A 20,088-nucleotide genomic window follows, 5' to 3' on the forward strand; every position below is an offset into this window, starting at 1 on the left:
GACAGCACTTTTTACCAATCTCCATCTGGACATTGCACCATTAACCACTACTCTCCAACTAACTAATTCCTCATCCATCAAATTTGTGTCTCTACAATATAGAGATGCTGCAGGACTGTATCAAAGGTTCAGATGTTCAGACAGATGAGATCTATAGCTCCTCCCTTGCCCATTGATGTAGTCACTTTCTTACAGAAGGCCACAAGGCTGGTCAGGCCGGGCATGCCCTTGGTAAGGCCATGCTCCCAGTCTTCCATATGCCTTAGCATAGCTTCTAGGATGAGCTGTGCCACGACCTTCCCAGGCAGAGATGAGGCTGACAAGCTGGCAGTTCCCAGAGTGCTCCTTTCTTCCCCTCTATAAAAATGGATGCAATGTTTCCCTTTTTCCAATCACCAGGGTCTTCACCTGATTACTATGATTTTTCAGGTATCATGGAGAGCAGCTTAGCAACTACATCAACCAATTCCCTTGGGACTCTGGGATGCATCTCAGAAGCTTATGTATATTCAGGTTCCTCAAGTGGTCAGGGATCTGATCTTTTCTGACAATGGGAGATGCCTCTGCATCTCCAAGCACCTCACACTCTAGGGCTCAATGTCATAACCTGCCTCACTCTCTAAACGCACCATAAATCCATTAAAGAGCATACCCAAAAATTACTTTGTCTACAGATCCCTATTTCTTAAGATATCCAAAGCTTACTTTCTATGAAACATAAATTAACTCTCTCTTCATGGCTCTTAAGGAAAGTGATCACTTATCAAAAATTTCAAAACACACAAATAAAGAATGAATTATATCTATTTTTTAAAAGCCTCTACACAAATTCAGGTCATCTGGGAAAAAAAATAAAATCAACTGCTCATTTTATAATTTAAAAGGTTACCGCATTATTAGAGTTTCATGCGATCATTATAGCATTCTGTTTCTGTTGCTATTAAAATACCCTGCTTTGAGGTAACATTTCCAAGTCTTGCTTTTGTAACAGTATCCCTTTAATTCACACCTGTCACCAGCCAGTAAGTTCCACCATAAATTTTCAACTGTGCTTGCAAATGATTAAACAGGTTATTTGCCAGCACGTACCAAAATTAACCCTGTAAGGGTATGTGGTGAAAAGCTATTTTGCAAGCAAAGGAGCAGAGTCACTCTTGCAGATTGAGGAACCCAACTGAATACCCTGACTTGGCTCTTCCCAGGGCTTTCATAGGAGACCCATCAGCTTTCCCCATATCCCCCACTCCCTCCCCCCCACAGGCCACTCCACAGCACTTTTCAGATTGAGAGATGTGGCTGGGCTACCAGATTTACCATAGGATACAAAGGAAAGGAATTAAGGGATTGCTCGAGTCCTGTCATGACATGTTTAAAAGAGGGAGCGAGAGTGGGGAAAGGGAGGGATCAAAACAGCTTTGGGAGCAACAAGCAGAGGAAAACCAGAACTATGGTGACAAGTGGGACAGGTAACCTTTGGACAGGCTGCAGGTGGTTATGGACTTCTACCTGTGCTCTGCCCTGAATCATTACTGTCTATTTTGTCTGCCCATTAATCTCTTTTTTGCAGCTCTTTTCCTGGGACTTTATTCAGTGTGCATGTGCACCAACGTTACAAGCAGAGTCACACCACAGGTCATAGGGGACTGTGAGTCTTTCATGCCAGTGAAGGAGGGCGTGAGGTTTTGCACGGCAGACTGTGATCACAGGGAGTACAGTACCAAGCTGGCTTGGGAACCATGTATCAGGCTGCCTGTTCCAGTGAAGAAATTGAGAGCTGGCTGCTGGAGGAAAAGAGGAAAAGGAAGTGAGCTGCTGGAGAACCTGTGGTGTCAGGGGCATACCTGGGAGTGTGGAAGTGCAAGACACAATGAAACGTAAATAGATCCAAGAGCCAGTTTCAGGGTAAAACAAGTGTCTATACCCAGTAAATGGAAAGATCCATAATATATACACACGCATGCGTTTGCCACTAGCAGACATTCAGCTTGACCATCCTAAAAGGGTAACAGGGTAAGGCCACTGGAGCCATTTATGCTTGCATTAGTGATACATTTCTGTGCTCATGTGGTGGCCAACCAGAGATATTCACACAAGTATTTCACCAAATGAAAGCTGAGAACCTATCATTGCTTCATGTAGCAGATTAAGCATATGCTCATGCCCATAATCCTACTCCATCATTTTTTTCAGTCATACAAAGCATATGGGTTTTACCTGAGAGAACTGTAGTTTACAGATGTAACACAAGAGGCTGCTACAGTCATGCAACCTGCCACAGTTACATCACAGCAACTCCAGTTTACCCAGAGCATCCAGAACAGGTAAGTCAAATCCCACAGTAACTGTTTCTGACAACTGAGTTACTCCAGAAAACACCACAGAAGCTCAGGAGTAATGAGTCTTAGGAATGCATAATTAATTCAATTAAATAAGCAAAGACTAAGGCCTGTGGGATTTATAAAGTTGCAACTGCTAGCTCAGCATAACTCCACAACTCATTTTTTTTCTGTGTCCTTCCAGTTTCACTGACCTCCTAACTGCAGTAATGACAAATTAAGAGTTTCTTGAAGGGAAAACACAGCAAAACTAAAACTGAACAGCAGGTGTCTGCACTGAATGGAAACAAAATCACAGTTCGTTCTCTCAAGGGTTGAGGGGAGAACTGCAAAGAAACAGCAAGGTCATATGCCCCAGCTGAAGAGCCAAATCCCCTATCTGCCAGAATCCAACACAAACAGCAGAAGTAAACAAGAAATTTATGGGTCACGGGCAAATTTTTCAAATGGTAATGAACTCCTCTACTGGCAAACTGATGTCATGCTAAAAACACAACTTTCCAGATTACTTGAAATTATTTGTACTGCACAAATATTAACCTTGCACTTTGTTTGCTGAAAGTAAGCATCTCCTTTAGTTTATTCTTTCAGCAATGTTAATTTGCATACATTTTAGCCATACCTATCATACAAAAAATCCCACTGTAATTAAATTATTACTAGGATAGCAGCTTCTGCTCTCTTCTAACTATGATACATAGACAATTACATAGTGCCAGTGATTCTGACTGGGTTGAGGAGTACTACTTGGCTTTTTCTTGCAAATATTTGCCAAGAAAACCACATGGTAATTCCTGAATATCCACTGAAAACATCTGCTACAGAAATATCACAAATTCTCAGAATAGTAACCACTTGTCATTTTCTCCCAACCACATGGTCTTAATTCCTCTTCCAATGTTAAAACAACCATTTATAGGAATCAAGCCTGTCATTTGGGACAGAGGCACAACAGGCAATAAACAATGGCTGGATGCTATTCATTAGCTATTACCATAGACAATTCCAGTAACTTCATCACTTCACTTATGGAAACCATACATTAATGCAGGTATAACTTTCTAGAGAAGCAGTTCTGTCACTTTTCAGAAAATAATCAAGTCAATCATATAATCTGAGATTTTTTCTTCCAAATTTTGTTCCCTTTAACTCCTAAAGACAACAGGAACTGGCAGCAAATGCTATTTGTTTTGCTTAAAGGCAAATACCAATAGACATACTTTTAATAGTTACATTCAGAAGTACATGTATTTTGTGTTTACTATAATGCTGCATACTCCCTTTCACTACATCTTATATTATTATTGTATAAGAACTCTGATTTGACTCAACACCTACAGCCAAAGCTATAAAAACACTTGTAGACATCAGCTAGAAAAGAAAATAAATTAACAAACTGCACAGTAACAGCCAGATGCCAGTGGAATATCCAGTACCACAAAGTTGTTGCTATCCATGCTGAAAATAATTTTCAAGATTGCTTAGTTTGCCACTAGAAATATGCACCTAGCCTTTAAGAGTTTAACAAGCCTTTTTATTTAAAAAAAAGGAAGAAATAATCATGATTACTGACAGCTTTATTAAGTATTTTCTACTTAGAAAGCATGCAGAGAAAAAAAAGTTTGTCATATGAATACCAAGCCTTTGATACTTGCTGTGTGACTCAGGTGCTTAAACACAGGCCTTTAGTGCCATTTTAGGTGCTCATGCTAACTATAGTCTACTTGGCCTATAATATGGTAACACTTAGTGTTAGCTAACACAACAGAAAACTTTCCTGCCCACACCCTGTTCTTGCTTCCCTGCAAATAAGCAAGAAGAGCTGCTGCTGTTGTGTGATTCAAGACTTTTAGATAGAATACAAGCTGCAGCAAACTGGGGGACGTGTCCTTTGAAATGAACCCAACAGCTGGAAGTGGAAAAGGAACCAGTTAAAGTTAAGGCATCATGAGCTAAAGACTCTTAAAACAACAAACCTGGAGACCTCTGAATTGTAAAAAAAGAACTGAAGGTGCAGTCTGTCATCACCAAGTTCTAAAAACTCTCAGGACAGAGAACCTGTCCACAGTCACTATGCTGGCCCACAACTGGTTGTGCACATAAACACCAGTAAAGCATTGGTTATTAACCAAGACAAAGACTGACCCCTCTCTAACTGCTCAGCTACCTCTACTTAGATTTATCCTGACTGACATCTTTTTTTAACTTCAGAAGAATGTAGGCACTCAGTAAACCATATCTCATATCTGGCAGCTCCATGCTGTCAACTCAAATGCCCTACAGCACCTTCATATAAATGACCTTCACACAGGACTCCAAACATCCCATGTTGCTATCAAACCATGTGCTCTAAGCCTATTAGGTTTTAAATTAGTTTTTAAACCTAATTTTATGATTTGTTGACAATTTCTGGATTGTTTCCTAAAAAAAGTTTTTAAACATTAATTCCATTTGTCTTTTTACATCTTAGAAACACTTCAAACCCAAATTTAGCACTTGGTTCACCACTCTGTGCTGAGCAAGTACTACTTGGAGAAAATCTGAAGTGAAATGCAACACTTGATAAAAATTCTAAGCTTCAATATTTTATGTCTCCTTAACAACACTTAGGATATATTAAACCTGAAACTCCATCCAACACACAGAATTCAATTATTTGCACTTGTCACAGACTAAACCTTTACTTCATTTCTTTGCTAAACACTATTCAAAACAAAAGCAGATTCCAAAATTCATCTTCTGCATAGTGGGCTTCAAGTCTTTCTCTGCCATGAGACATGCCTCTAACGAGAAAAGCAGTTTGCTCTTGCTCCACGGTCACCTCCTCACTCTAGAACTCACCCCCCATGAGAATACACCAGAATCTGTAGCCTGGGAGTTACCATGGTGACTCCTGATGTCACCTCTAAACTATCTTAGGGCTGTGGAGTCAGGAGTTTTTTGTCTTTTTTTTTTTTTTAAGCTACCCTGTTGACCTTTTAAATCACTGTTTTCTGCTAAAAATGAAGTACAATTTGTATTTTTGTGCTTAAATTAAAAAGACTAAAATTTCATTGGGAAATAAGTCACATACCAACTGAACTCACACATACAAGTGATGAACAGCACAGCTGCTTTCTAGATATAACTTCCAGCATCTCTTGGTTTCAGAAATAAGTTTCTTAGGACTAACTGCAATCTTTAAAGCCATCGTTACTTTCCATTTACTTCTTTGTTTCAATTTTTCCAATTATCTTCTGATCAAAAGTACATTAAACAAGAATTCACACACATGCACTCATCAGAATTTCAAGCTCCTTGGAGCAGCAGCAACTTCAAGAGCTTGCATTAAGCTGGCCAAAAGGCTCTCACTACAACTCAGTGCATACAAATAGGTCCCAAATGAATTGGAGCATAGTAGCCATTTCCTGATGTTTTAATGTAATTATACCCATAACACTTAATATAAGCTACTTCACTTTACTCACTAGAACGCCATTAAAGAAAAAAGTGGAACAGTATGATAAAACTTTTGTAAAGCAGATATATTAAAAGAATTCTCCAGAAAAAGACAAAACAAAAAGCCCAAAAACCTTAGACTTGATGGTTGAAGTATTCATATGAACTTCTGACCCTACCAGAAGATACCTAGAGTGTTTTTAGGAGTGTCACATACTTCATCATTCATTTGTAAAACAAGATGATGCATGTATTCTTTGGGCTTTTGCTTTGACAAACTTAAATTTTAAGTAGGCAAAATAAAAAAATGTTCAGTGATGTTTGCATTTTAATGTCAAGCTCTGCAGACTTCAAGATACTTTTCTTATAGCTAATTTATGATCAGCTACAGATCACTTGCAGCTCAGCAGGGCAAAACAGCAGATCTCTGTGACATTCCTGCTGAAAACAGGAACAAGGCAGGAAACAAATGAACAGGTATGTGCAAAGACACTTCTCACCTGGAAACAATGAGTGTAATCTCAGATGTTTCTCACCATGGACTGGAGATTGATATGAGCATTGCCATAATGCCTAACTATTTCACAATTGCTGTTTTAATGTATATGTTTTTGAGAATTCTTAAAGCTTCTGGCATATACCTTTCTGGAACACAGCAAGAAAAAATCATCTTGACTATACTGAGTTTTGGAAGCATCTGTGGGAAGAGAGACCACCTTGTATTACTAGTTATGTCTGAAGCAGGAACTTCAAATTTTATCTTTGAATTACTGTTTCTTGGTTCCAGTTTGCCTAAAAAAAAAAAAAGAAAACCAAAAGTTCCAAGCAGCATCCTCTTGAGAGAGGAAATTTCCAGTATCATGCTTAAGCCTACCTATACCTTCAGCATCCACACCAACTCAAAGCAACTGCACTTCAAGTTTGTAGAAACACAGCCAAGTGACTGCAATGGTATGGTCCAGCACAAGCACAGAAAGCTAGAAAACATGTCTGGCAATCAGGTCTCTTATTAGCAGAAGCCTCCTGAAAAGGAGCTGCTGCAGCTTGTAGCAGTCACTGTTAGGCAAACAGAAGACTCAGCAACAAAAATCACCAATCTGCCAAGACTGGGACTATAAAAATTGCAAGATTTCACAGATTTATAAAGAGGGTACTGAAAAATTGGAACTGGCTAGTCAAATACCTAAAGCAAGTCATGACATGAAGTCCCAGACTGGATGACGAAAACCCAGAGACAAAGCCAAGTAGGAGAGGCAGAAAGAATTCTGGAGTGAAGATTGGAGATTATGCAGGGAAGGAACTCAACTGTTCACAAACCTAGTGATAACATTTGATTATTGAGGGCTGTCCAGTATTACATACTTGTTTCTGTGATTTCATTACAATCTCCTCACTACAGACCTCTCAACAACATCCAATTGTTTTTCCTTGCATTTCTGAGGGACACTGTTGTAAAGAACATCTGGCTAAGTGTCCAAAGCCATCATTATGGCTCTCTGACTCAACTCATGTAATTTTTATATTCCTATTTTTTACATTCCTATCATTATACTTTTTTCACCCGAAGTCAGTTAAAACAGCAATAGATGTTTCACACATTTGTTCACCTACACATCCAAAATATTTTTCAACTTTCCCAACAAATCAGGCAGGAGTTCTGCAGATCACAGCTCCATTTATCCATGCCTGATTCCTTCCAGGGATAGTCTGCACAGAGAAAGATAAGGGTCCTGTGGGGGAAAAAAATGCGTCACGTATTATGATTCATTTGCAAAAAAGTGAATTATGGTTACAAATGCATTCTCACAATATACTCTCATCATTAACTAACTTTAAGAATTAGATTTTTTGCATCTTACATCTTAGAAGCATTTTCTGTAAAACAGAGGGCACATGGTCAAGAATTAGACACTTGCATTAATTCACTGAAGTGCTAACTATCCTTACTTGTGTTATCTTTTGTGTTTGTGTCTCAAAGCTTACTGTTCACTATCAGAAGAAATCTTAAGTCCTTGCTAAAATCTGCAGTTCAACTGTGCCTGACTTATTTGACAGGAGTAAAAAACACCCACTGGGAGAACAGCAGCTACATGGGCACTGGTTAAGAACTGCTAAGACACAAGCGTTCTCCAGACATGGCAACAATTCAGTATTTCTTTCTCTCTTCTCTCATGGAGACCCCAAAAACGTTGTCCTTCATCTTCCACCAAGAAAAATGAACAGCCCCCCTCCCTTCCAACATAGGATGTTTTCCTTTTTTCTTTTTTTGCTGTCAAAGCCGACAGAGCTGTACAAAGCAGGCCCAGGCTGCTGACTGCGTATCAAATAAATGCCAAGATTCCTTCCCCCTCCACCCTCCCCCTTCCTCCAACTTCACTGCGAGCCGCTGACAACTGCCGAGGCAGGGGGAGGAGGGCGACGACGGAGGAGAGACAAGACCTGCACATGCACAGAAGAAGGCGGCCCAAGGTTTTGGGGGCCAAGGAGGAACCACATTAGCCGCAGACCTGCAGCTAAGCTACAGGCAAGCGTGTCCCCAAGACGCCTCCCCCGAGCAGATAACAACAAAGAAAACAGAGAGGGGAGGAGGTGGCTGCCCCGGAGCGAGTTCCTGCTCCTCCCCTTACGCTGCTCCCAGCCAAAACAGAGACCACAATGTAAACAGAGACAAAACGTGAGTTGATGGCGGAGAGGGGGGCAGCGGCCGCCTTCGCCCTCCCTCCCGGCTGCCGCCGCTGCGGCTCACCCGATTCCACCCAGCCCCGCTCAAGGCGAGAAAAGCGAAGTTACCGGGCATTTTACACGCTTCATTTATGTAAACGAAGTGTTTCCCTCTTGCTGCTGCCTCACCAGCTCCCCTCCCGATAGGAGAAATGCCCGTCCTTAGCTCAGAGGCTTTTCCTGAAACAAAATGTTGTCCCACACCCCCTTTTCGCTTCACCCAAAATGCTTCGGCCTGGAAGACGCAAGCCCCCACAAATACCCTGAGATTATTAAGGACTTCAGGGAGGAAAAAAAAAAAAAAAAAAAAAAAAGTAGATCTAAGCTACAGTTCTTACTGCATTTCCTCGAAGGCAAAATAAGACCCCAGCCGTGAAGGGGAGAGCGCAGGCCGCAGAGCCACTGAGGGGGACGAGCGATGCCCTCACCTGGTCTCTCAAGGCTGGAAGCTTCTCTCTTGTCCCTGTCCCCTTCTCCCTCCTCATCCCACCCGCCGGCCTTAAGTCCCCGACCCCTCACACCTGCCCCGGGCCCACAGTAGCCACACCAACCACCACCTCTCCTCCCACCCCCTTTTTTTTTTTTTTTTTGGGCCAGAGATTATTTATTACGCAGGCGGCGAAAGGACACGGGGGGTGGAAGGAAAGGGGAGAGCGGGGGGGGGGGAGGAGGGGGTGCAGGGTGCGAAAATGGCAGAGGAGGAGGAGGAACAGGGTTGCCAATGGCGTATACACACTTTCCTCGTCCTCTCCCTCCCCGCCCCACGGACGCGAGCACCAGGGAGCCTTCGCCCCGTCCCGGCAGCACGAAAACAACCTCCCCCCCCTTCACCACCACCACCCCCCCGCGCCTCAGCCGGGTGCGCGCCTGCGTGCGGGGCCGACTAACAATGAGAACCGGAGCGCCTGGGGAGGCGGGGGGGGGCAACCGGGGGTCCGCGGGCCGCGTTCCCTCCCGTCCCCTCACCGTAACTCACCGTCCCGGCTGCCCGACGGTGGCCTCCACGCCGCTGAGCGTAGCCAAGGAGAGCGGTTCTACCCCCTCCATCCCCCCTCATTCTCCCCTCTGGGGACACTCACCCGTTCCGCAGCGGGCCCCGGACTTTACGCGGGGCGACAACAGCAAGACCCGCCCTGGGGGAAAAAACACAGACGGGGAAAGCACTCCGGTCTCCCGGCCGGAGCGCAGCGGGGGCAGTCGCTGAGTTAGAAGAGAGAGAGCGAGAGGAGAGCTGGCGTAAAGCGGAGAAAGGTGTGCCCCCGGTGTTACCCTCCCCGCGGGTCAGAGGGGTCCGCGGGTGTCCGCCGCCGCCAGTGCCGGTGCGAGAGCCGGGGCGGGGAGGAGGGGCCCCAACAGCTGAGAGGATGTAAACAGAAGGTCACGTGACGCTGCCTCCGCAGGCCGCCGAACCACCCCCACGCCCCCGCGGGGCGGTTTGAAAGGGGGAGGAAGAACGGGGCGGGGGGAAAGTAGCCTCGCCCCGCCCTCTCCTTTCGATTCGATCTCTGATTGGCTGCGCTGCTCCAGCCCCAGAGCCAATGAGAGGCCGGCGTTGACGCAGCTCGTCACTAGTCGCCTGGGGACGTGTGGATCCGCGTCCTCCCAGTAGCGCCCGGTCACGGGTTCGGCCCCTCCCGAGACCGCGCCGAGCCGGACCGGACCCCGTCGCCCCTGGCAGGCGGCCCGCTTGTCTCCCGTGAGCCGCCGAGGAATGAAAACAAGTTCTGGCAGCGCAAGGGACAGGCGGAGGGCTGGAGCGGGGGGGGGGGGAAGGAGGAGGAGCAACACCGCCGGAGGGCGAAGGAGGACGTCTGGGGCCCGGCTGATAAGAAAAAAAGCGCTTAAGGTGCCCGGTGCCCGTCCGGAATTGCTCTGCTTTCACTGGGCCTCCTCAATTCATGGCTTTTTTGGCTTTTCTCCCAAGAGCAGAACTAAGGCGTCTCCTCACATCCCCCTCACTTCAGTCAGGGCCTCGTCCAAGGGGAATCAAAAGTGGTGCTGAGGGAGGTGATTCCCTCAGCAGGGAATCCCTTCTCCTCCCTTCTCCTTCTCCAGGTGAAGGAGAAGGAGCTTCGGGCTCCGGTGTTGGCGGAACTCTGAAAGAATAGTTTGCAAAACTACAGGGAGATAGCTCTCGGGGAAAGCTCAGAGTCATAATTTGTTAAAGGACGAATTGTCCGGGGAAGAGATAAGTTGGAAGTGGTAATCAAGGCAGGCTGGGGCCTCTCTGTGCCGTCTGGTGGAGCCTGAGGTGAACAAAATGCTCTGGGTTACTCTTGAGGCCTGGTCTCGGGTGAGGGGTCTTAAGGCATCGTCTCATGCTTGGTTTCAAAGGGGGATGGAGAACTGAGGTGATATCTGGGAGGTCAGAGAGGGGCATGGAGACTGCTTCTGGTGTTTTGTAGAATTGAAAGTACTCAGCTGTCAGGACTTGCAGTGGCTTGGATAATCAGTTTTCCATTAAGGAAAGGAATGAGAAATGCTAGAGATCAGTATCAGAGAATGGATAATAGTCACACTTGTGCAGCAGTAAGTTCATATTCACCAAATAATCAGGCAAAAGGTGAAGTGTTTGTGTTTTCAGGCAACTGGATATGAAAACCTGAAGATGTAGAGTGCAGGTTACAGGGAAAACAACAATTTAGGTAATTTGGTGAGATTTACAGTGGTTACTTAATTTGGATTGGTTTAGGCATTGAAAGTTTTGCGAAATGGAGTTGTAAGGCATGAAGTTTTGAGTTTTAGCCAAAGTTTGGTTACTGGTGGAACAGGATTTCTCAGTAATGGCCCTGAGAACTGAAGTAGACAAAAATGTTGCTGGTATGAGTCCAGGAGTATTACTCTGTTGTGGGGATGGAATTAGTTAATACCTGCAGTACAGAATGGTTGTAGATTACAACAGCTGAGGTAGAGATAACTGGCAACCCAAGGGGCAGAGTTTCTGCTAGACTATGGCCAACAATTCTGTGTTTTGTTAGTTGGCCTGAGGGATTAAAATAATCCTACAAATTGCTGTGCAATTACTGCTGCAACTGATGCACTTTTGCATGAGAGAAGTGGAGGGGAGGAGAAACAAACATTTTGACAATAGAATACATCTTGCCCTAATAGTAAATTTAAATGCTTGGTGGCCCTGAGTATTGAATATTTATTAAGAATTTTTAGAAAACTATACTAAGTGCATATCATTCCCTGTTGTCTATATAAGGGTTTCCTGGTTTCATTCCTTCTCTTTGCATCACATCCTAGATCTTATGCATGACAAACACATACTCATTACCTGTCAGGCAAATTGCATTTAATCTGTATTCACTGAGGACAGAAGTTATGGCTATAGTTTGCTCACTTAATTTTAAGGGATTTTTTTCTGGATATTTTTTTTCACTGTAAATTACCATGTTATGCTTAAACCAGGACCATCCTTTTCCACTTACAGTGGACATTCTGCTGTCTTCTCTCAGAGCTTCTCTCAGAGTTTCAGCATTCAGGCATAGCAGAAAATTCTGCTCAAGAATGTATAATTCTCCAAATCTATTCTTAATTGTGTCATCCATTATCAGACCAGAAGTAAGGTACATACTTTCTGCTGCAGTGTGTAACTTCTGCATCTTGGTGTGGAAGATTCTTACCATCACATTATTTTAAATTTCAGATGTGCATAATTTAGGCAACCTTTCTTTTCATTTGAGTGTAAGTTAATATTCTCAAAAAAGAAGCTTTTACATGACAGACCTGTCAAACCTCTGTATATGTTAGCTGAGTTCAAAACTCATGTAGAGCACTTCTTGACTGATACACAGTGAAAATCCTTTTACTCTCATAAAACTGTGGGTTGTGTAGGCTAACAGGTCCCCAAATCCTCATTATTGTGTGAAAGTAGCAGTTACAGTTTTCAGATATTGTGCTCTGCTCCCTACAGTAGATATTACCCCGGGCAACTGGATACAGTGAGCAGATACTTAACACTGTCTCATATGTTGTCATTGCTGTTTCAGGAAGAAGGCTCTTAAATGAAGAACTGAAGAGGCTTTCATCTGTCTTGCAGCCCACATTAACATCTTGTATCAATAAAAAATACTGTGCTATTGCAAAAAATATAAGTAACAGAAGTAATAAAGAAAATAATAAATAAAAATAAAGAAACTGCTGGAAACAGCTTCTTTTATCCTCAATGTTTGGTCCACCAATCATACTTCTAAAATATTTTATTTTTACAATCTTTCCTCCCGGATAGGGAATGTACCTTCTGTGGCTCTCACCTGTATCCCAGCAGTAGTGTTCAAGCCCCCAGGAACTGTGGGATCAGCCCCCACAGAGTGCCAAACCCAAACTGAGTTGGTTCTGTTGGACTCAGAGTGCCAACCCACTGCCTGTTAAGTTGTAGTGGAGAAGTCACACTGCACGGTCACATCACATCATAGTTCCCAGTTCCAGTGAGCAGCAAAACAAGCTGCTCAAGACAAGAGGGCATGGTCTCAAGTTGTGCCAGGGGAGGTTTAGGTTGGATATTAGAAATAATTTCTTTACGGAGAGGGTGATCAGGCATTGGAATGAACTGCCCAGGGAAGTAGTGGATTCTCCATCCCTGGAGATATTTAAAAAGAGACTGGATGTGGCACTCAGTGCCATGGCCTGGTAACTGCAGCAGTAGTGGATCAAGGGTTGGACTTGATGATCTCTGAGGTCCCTTCCAACCCAGCCAATTCCATGATTCCATGAAAATATTAAACTGGCTCAGTGGGCTGTGGATGTGGACCTATGAAACTAATGCAGCTATGCTGCTTGCAGGTGTGGTCTGGCTCTGAAAGTAGTTTAGTCACATTTGTATGGTGTTGCTTTAGCAGGTGAGACTTGGCACCTGTAAGACTGGCAAGATCTGTGTGTACAAGCTCTAGTTTCTCTGCGTCTTTGGCCTTCTTAATCTACACTTTGAGTAAATTGCAGCATAATTGTTTTAAAGTGGTTGTATGCTAATGAAGCTTTAGATCAGAATAACATCTCCCAAAAGCTCCAGAAGTGGTTAATCAGAAAAGGCGTCTTTAAAAGAAGTAAATCATCATTTACTTCAGGCCATGTCTATGTGCTAGGTTACTTCTCAGTATTCCTGCTGGTTTTTATGGCTTCCTTGCTGCTTTAATTTACTTTAGAACTGCAAACTCTATCCCTCTCCTGCCCCCTTCAAAGAGGCAGTTTTTACGGTAACCTTGTTAAGGTATTTGTAATTTTTAGGAATGGGGATTTTCATAGCTGTGATTTTGAAATACACACTTCTCAGAGATTAATTGCATGAATATTTTGTTTGGAGAGTGCAGAAGACAGACTTTTTCTCCCTTGCCATGAAATCCTCTGCTAGAACAGTGTTGGCACTCTCTGGTCCTCTGTAGCTGTTGTGTTGGGAGAGCTCCTGGATATGGGCAACAGGTGGCACCGAGCCAGAAGCATTATTTTAGCTGTTAGAATATGTTATCTATAAGATAACTTATAAGTTTTATAAGTTTTATATATATATATATATAAGATATCTATAAGGTCATATGTTAAAACACTGAAAATGCATGGTAAAAATATTTATGTATTAACTTAAAGATGAAAATTACTGAAATTAATTTTAAAATGAAATTAAATCGAATCTCTGGCTGCAGACATTGGTCTCAAGCGTGTGTCTCTCATGATCAACTGTATTGATTACTTTTCCAATTTACTGCTTGTACCTCCATGTTTTTTTTTCTGTAGAGAACTAGCCTGAGACTGTAGTAATGGAAGGGTTCCAGTGGCCTGGAAGGATGAGAGGGGATCTTTCTAATGTTTGTAAATGTCTGAGGGGTGGGTGTCAAGAAGAAGAGGCCAATCTCTTTTCAGTGGTGCCCAGTAATAGGACAAGGAGTAATGGGTTTAAGCTAGAACACAGGAAATTCCACCTTAACACGAGGAGAAACTTCTTTACTGTGAGGGTGATGGAGCACTGGAACAGGCTGCCCAGAGAGGGTGTGGAGTCTCCTCTCTGGAGACTTTCAGAACCCACCTGGATGTGGGTGGGTTCCGAGACTGTTTGGCCTGCCCTAGGTTATCCTGCTTTGGCAGGGAAGTTGGACTGGATGATCTCTGGAGGTCCTTTCCAAACCCTTCTTATTTCTGATTCTATGATAAGTGCATAACCAAATGTTGTTCATAAACATAACAAACTGATCACATCTAGGTAACAGTTGGCATACTGAAAAATGAAATCAAGTCATACAATCAGATGTTTAAAAAATGTTTTAGAATTTGGTACCAAATGTTTGTCTTTTAGATTTAATGAATAGAAGCAACCTATTCATCTGTAATAGCGTATATTAAGGCATTCTTTTAAAAGGTTATGGATACTTACATTACTTTTTATTTTTTTTTCTATGACCCATGATGGGAGAAGAATTGTCTTCCTCCAGTGTTTCTGCTTTCAACCACTTGAAAATTTTTGTAGGCTTATATTAGGATACAAAATGAAAGCGTCAACAGAAAGTGTCATAAATTATCACCTCTGTCCTACTCATTGATCGTAAACTGCAAGCACGAGACACTCTCCATGGAAATATGTGGATTTGTCTCTGGCTGTAACTGACAGTGAGTCAATAGCAGACTCTTTGTGTCATCCTTTGCTTAAATCAATAGGGTGTTTTGCTAAATTTATAATGCTATTTTCTTTAGAAGCAACACAAACTGAGAAAAATTATATGCCACCATGATTAATAGTTTGAAGGCAAACAGTCTATAAGCTTCCCCAGTATGACTCATGTTAAGAGAATGTTACTGTACTTTGTATCTTAAATAAAACCAAGAATTTTCTTCTTAAATTAATAAATTTGGGAAATTTGCCTGATTTTGGTAACTGAACACAGAACAATATATCATTTCTCTAAATTAGCTGTAACTTGTAGAGACTCTGTTCTGTGGATGGCCTGATAATACACTAGCATTAGTCCTCTTTCTGATAGTCATCTGGCCTATGTGCAATAATTTTAGAGGTTTTTATGACCAGCCATCTACATAGAGTCACAATCAACAAATAGGCACAATGTTCTCACATGCTGCTTTTATCTTGTAAGTAGGAAAAATGAGGACTGCTTTCTTCCAGATGTAAGTATGTGAAAAATCCAAATGTCTCTAGTTTCATTTCTATCATATTTAATATTTTGGCTGAGAAAGTTAACTTCATATGAATTTTTCCTAAGAGAATGTAAATCTCTTAATCCATAGGATTGAGTTGTTACAGACATTAATCTGGTCTTGTTTTGAACTGTATAAAAATGTCCCTTACCAACAGGCTACCAAAAAGACAAGGAAACAACAAGTTTTGAATGGAGATCATTAAAACTAAGGTGCATTTTTCAAAAATTCATAGGCTTTAATATTCTACATTTTGAGTAATTTTTATGAGCAGTGAAGAAAGACTAAATTAGAAGTGTCTTGTTTTGAACCAGGATGGAAGCAATTTTCTTCTAGCAATTTTACTTTTCAGTGAAATCTCTTGTGCTTAATATTCATCATGCAGATTGCTTTCTAAAGGTCTTCTAACAGAACATAATCTTTTCTTTTAGCCTCCTCCAAACTCTTGACGCTTTCCAAAAAAGCAGTTGATATTTTTCTCCAAATTTGGCAGAGGTTTTACACCTATTTTTTTTATAGCTTGTTTTTGCTTTTTGAATGATGCAGTTGACTATTGTTAAGTCCTTGGAATATGTGCAGATTGCTAGGGTGTTAAAAGTAAAACTTCATGACTGTGTCTGAGGAGCACATCATTCCGTAGGTTATATTGAACTAGATTTTTAGGAGTGATGGAAAGGGTCTCTGGAACATTTCTGTTCTGAACCAGCTAATTAAAGCTCTTTCCTAGAATCCCTCCTCTGTGGCTGTACACCACGCTTTTCAGTATATAGTAGAAGAAATTAAATGTTGTGAATATTCTCCCCTCTGACTCTTGGAGCAATGGTGAGAAAGGTAAAAAAATTATGAGTGGTTAGCTAGGTGAGATACTGCTATTGAAATTAATTCATTCAATATGGGTATGGGAAACACGATGCATATAAGTGAACTGTATGGCTGTGCCAAGCACTGAGTTGCAGTAGTTTATGACATGTAAAGATAGGATAAGATTAAGTGAAGGAAGATGGATAAAAGGATGAGGCAGGAAACAAAGGGGGAGAAAGAAGAGAGGGTGTGACATGAAACTATGATCTGAGAAGTTACAGAAGATTGTAGAAAATAGCTAGTGAGAACAGTGCAAAACAAAGCTCACGATGGCAACTCTTTTCTTTTTGTCTTTAGAAATCTCTCTTTGGCCACTTCTACTACAGCTATTTCTTCTAGCACTAACTGCAAGGTATTTTCTGCCTCCAGCTACTGTAAAAAACCACACAGGCTGAAGGACAGCATCATGGAGGAAGCTTCACTAGCATGTTTTAGAAAGATTCTGAAAAGCAAGAGCAGCTAGAAGAGGAGAAGAAAGAAAAAATACTGTAGGCAGATTTTCTAAGTATGCTAATAGCGTTAAACCGGGGCTGCTCCCCACAGATCTATTTGCACAATAAGCTGAGTACTTTCAGGTTCTTATTTCTGATTCACTTTTGACAGGAATGGTGACCACTGAATACAAAGGAGGAGCAAGAACAGGACTCCAAGGTGTAGCAAGACAAACCTCTTTTAGGGCATGGCGCTTCAAGGTCCAACCAGGTGTTCCAGCAGAGACTCACAAACAGTGCTCTGAGCCTATAGCCACAGGGTTGACTAGCCTAGATCAGTGCTGTTGCTCTGAGAGCAACTGACCTCTCTGCTGGCTTGCTCAGGACTGAGCTGAGCCTGTGACTCAGGCCTCACCTTTTATTGGCCCCCTGGTCCTGCTCATGCGCAGTGGGGGCCCAGCCTAATCAGGCACAGGTGGGCTTAACACAAGCTCATGCCCACTCCCTGGCAATTAGTGGCACCTGGTTGCCTCATTTCACTACACCAAGGTTATAGCTGAACCAAGAGCTGAGAGCAGCCACAGGACAGGATGGGCATGGCTTGCTACAGTCCAATAGCACCTGAGCTGGATAAGCAAAGCAGGGTAGCAACAGCAGCAGATCCTATGAATAATCCATGGATCATAAGGCAAAAGCAAAGTAACAAGCCACATCTAGGATGAACACAAGAGAAACAAACAGCATTGCAGGGATGGGGATGGTAGGTATACCTTACAGCACAGACTAACCTGAGACTAAACATCTTCTAGGACCATGGGCAGGGGTTGTGAGTGGAGGTCCCAGGTGAGGCTCATCAGGGCCATTGCAACCCATTGGTGCACCCAGTCCTGACATTTGGCTTTTCAACTGATCAAGCCCAAGTAAAACACCTCCAGGACAGCTGGGCAGGCCAAATTTTGCAGTAAATACCTAACTGCAGTGAATACCTATAATAACTAGAATAAGATTGCTCTGATCAGTCATGTTGAAGTTATGCCAAGCTAAAAAGCTTCTGATTGTTTCAGGTGACCTTGGGTATGCATTAGGTCTCTTGCAGGACTTATATGGCTAACTGTATATGGAAAGAAAAAAAATCCAGTGAAGAAAACCCAGGTGGGAGAGACAGATTTATTTGATTGTTGTTTTATGATGTCTTACTCTGCTAAAGTTTGCAACTTCTTAAGTAAAATAATGGACTACATACAAATGTGTGAATGTATGTATATGGCATTTCTTCTTATGTCTGTGTTGAAGCTTTCAATGGCAAGAAGGTCTGTAGTGGATTCTGAAATAGAAAAGTATAAATATGTTCTGTCAACATTATGTTATATGCTAGAGCAATGGCAGAATCCAATCTGGAAACAATTGAAATATCAGTGTATTAAAGAAAAAAAATATAGTTATTTCTTTATATGCTAAATTTGCCTCTGTATGACTTACTACCCTGCTACTGAAGCAGGCAAAACCAAAAGAATAATACCAAACTGATTTTTCTGCCCCAAGGAATTAAGTGTATTTAACTGAATTGTGCTTTTTTTCATTTTCTGGAATATAATCAGTAACAGCACTTGTGGAAATGTTTTAGGGTATATAGGCAAGAATGTGTCAATGTTAGAGAATACACACTAATTATTTCTGTCCTTTTTCTTCTTTTTAAAGTGTTTGTCTAGCTAATTTTCAGATGCACCAGTCCTTCATATAACCATTTCCTATTTAAAAAAAGAAAGAAAAATCAAAGCATTTTCTAGATCACAGATAAATTTCTCTGTGGCAGGCAAATATGCATATTTAGCTTGTGCCAGTATCAACTCAGATCAATGAATAAAAGTTACACTTGAATGTCACTTTTACTTCTATGTTGCAAGGAATTGCAGAGCTCTGCTGATTTAACACTCCTGTTCTCTAGAAAGAAAGAAGGCTTATGCTGCTGAATTGGAAAAAAAGTCAAGAGCTTTCATTTTTTTAAGACAGCAACTGGTACTTTTTCTCAATGTGTTTTAACTCACATGAATAAAGCCATACATATTTCTGGCATCTAATAGCAAACTGAACCCACAATGAACACAGCACCAGTGATTTAATACCTACAAATAGAACAGCATCCAAATAGTTTCAAGCTGCTATGATGGTAGAAGCCACAAGAGACTACAAAGAAATAAGCATGTAAATAAGCATGTAACTGAAGTTTTTATGACACATGGAATTATTTGGTATCCAAATAATGGTTTCATGGAGTTTCTTCATATGAGTCTATAATAAAGGTAAAATTACACATATATTAAAAATAAATATACAAGCCAAAAAAGATGCTGCACAACTCAATCATGAAAGAGATGAAGCTCTAGAGATTTTGCAGTCAAACTTTACTTGAGATCCTTAAAAACCTATGTGAAATTTCTTCCTTAGGACTTTCAGACCCTTTAGACCTTGACTGTCTCACTGGCTTCAATTCCTTCTGTAGCGTGGCTGTGCTGCTGCTGTGAGCTCATCTAGCCAAGGGATCACGAGGCTTTTTTCATGGCCTTTCATTTGCTACTATCTTTACTATCACTGACATTAAGAAAGTCAATGTATTACCCTTCTTTATTCTGCATTTCTATCCTGTAGCCAGGATGGATCATTTCAGAAGATTACAGTAGCTCTTTTTTATTATAGTGATTAAATGTAAGAGAAATTTACAGAACCTTCATTTAATTATTACACTGACTCTATTCAAACGCTAGAATTAGTTTATTTTGTCACAGGCTAAGCAGTTTTCTGCAACAGTAAGTGTATGGTTGTAGTGTTTGTGTGGCTTTCTAAAACTAATTCAGCCGTTGTGGAAGAGCAAAATCATTTATCAGAACTTGGGAATCAAAACACAATCAGGTACTAAGAGTCCAGACTGTAATAAGTACTTGATTTGTGACTCAGAGCTGCAGAGGACTGTAATGTTTAAAGACGTTTATAGCTAGAGGATGAAATATGCTCTTCATTTCACAGAAAAAAAAAGACACAACATTCAAATAATGCCAATTGTCTTCCTAGTGAGACATGATGCAAACCTTCCAGCATGCTCAGATATAAATCTGACATGCTATAACCAGTTTCCAGAATTTCAAATCAACTTACTAAATGCT

The 20,088-nt window shown here is 41.8% G+C and overlaps 1 protein-coding gene across 5 annotated transcripts in view; it reads right to left on the reverse strand.

Annotated features, from left to right (window-relative positions):
* PCMTD1 (protein-L-isoaspartate (D-aspartate) O-methyltransferase domain containing 1) overlaps nt 1–9,863 on the reverse strand; it is a 43,049-nt gene extending 33,186 nt beyond the window's left edge. The window contains exon 1 of one of the 5 annotated variants that reach the window (XM_030446427.1): nt 9,575–9,863. The gene's annotated coding sequence lies outside the window, so the exon portion shown is untranslated. The other 4 variants (XM_030446426.1, XM_030446420.1, XM_030446422.1 and 1 more) reach the window with 4 other exon arrangements.
* Nucleotides 9,864–20,088: the final 10,225 nt, after the last annotated feature.

This window comes from Calypte anna, chromosome 2, assembly GCF_003957555.1.
Source record: "Calypte anna isolate BGI_N300 chromosome 2, bCalAnn1_v1.p, whole genome shotgun sequence".
Classification (NCBI taxonomy): Eukaryota; Metazoa; Chordata; class Aves; order Apodiformes; family Trochilidae; genus Calypte; species Calypte anna.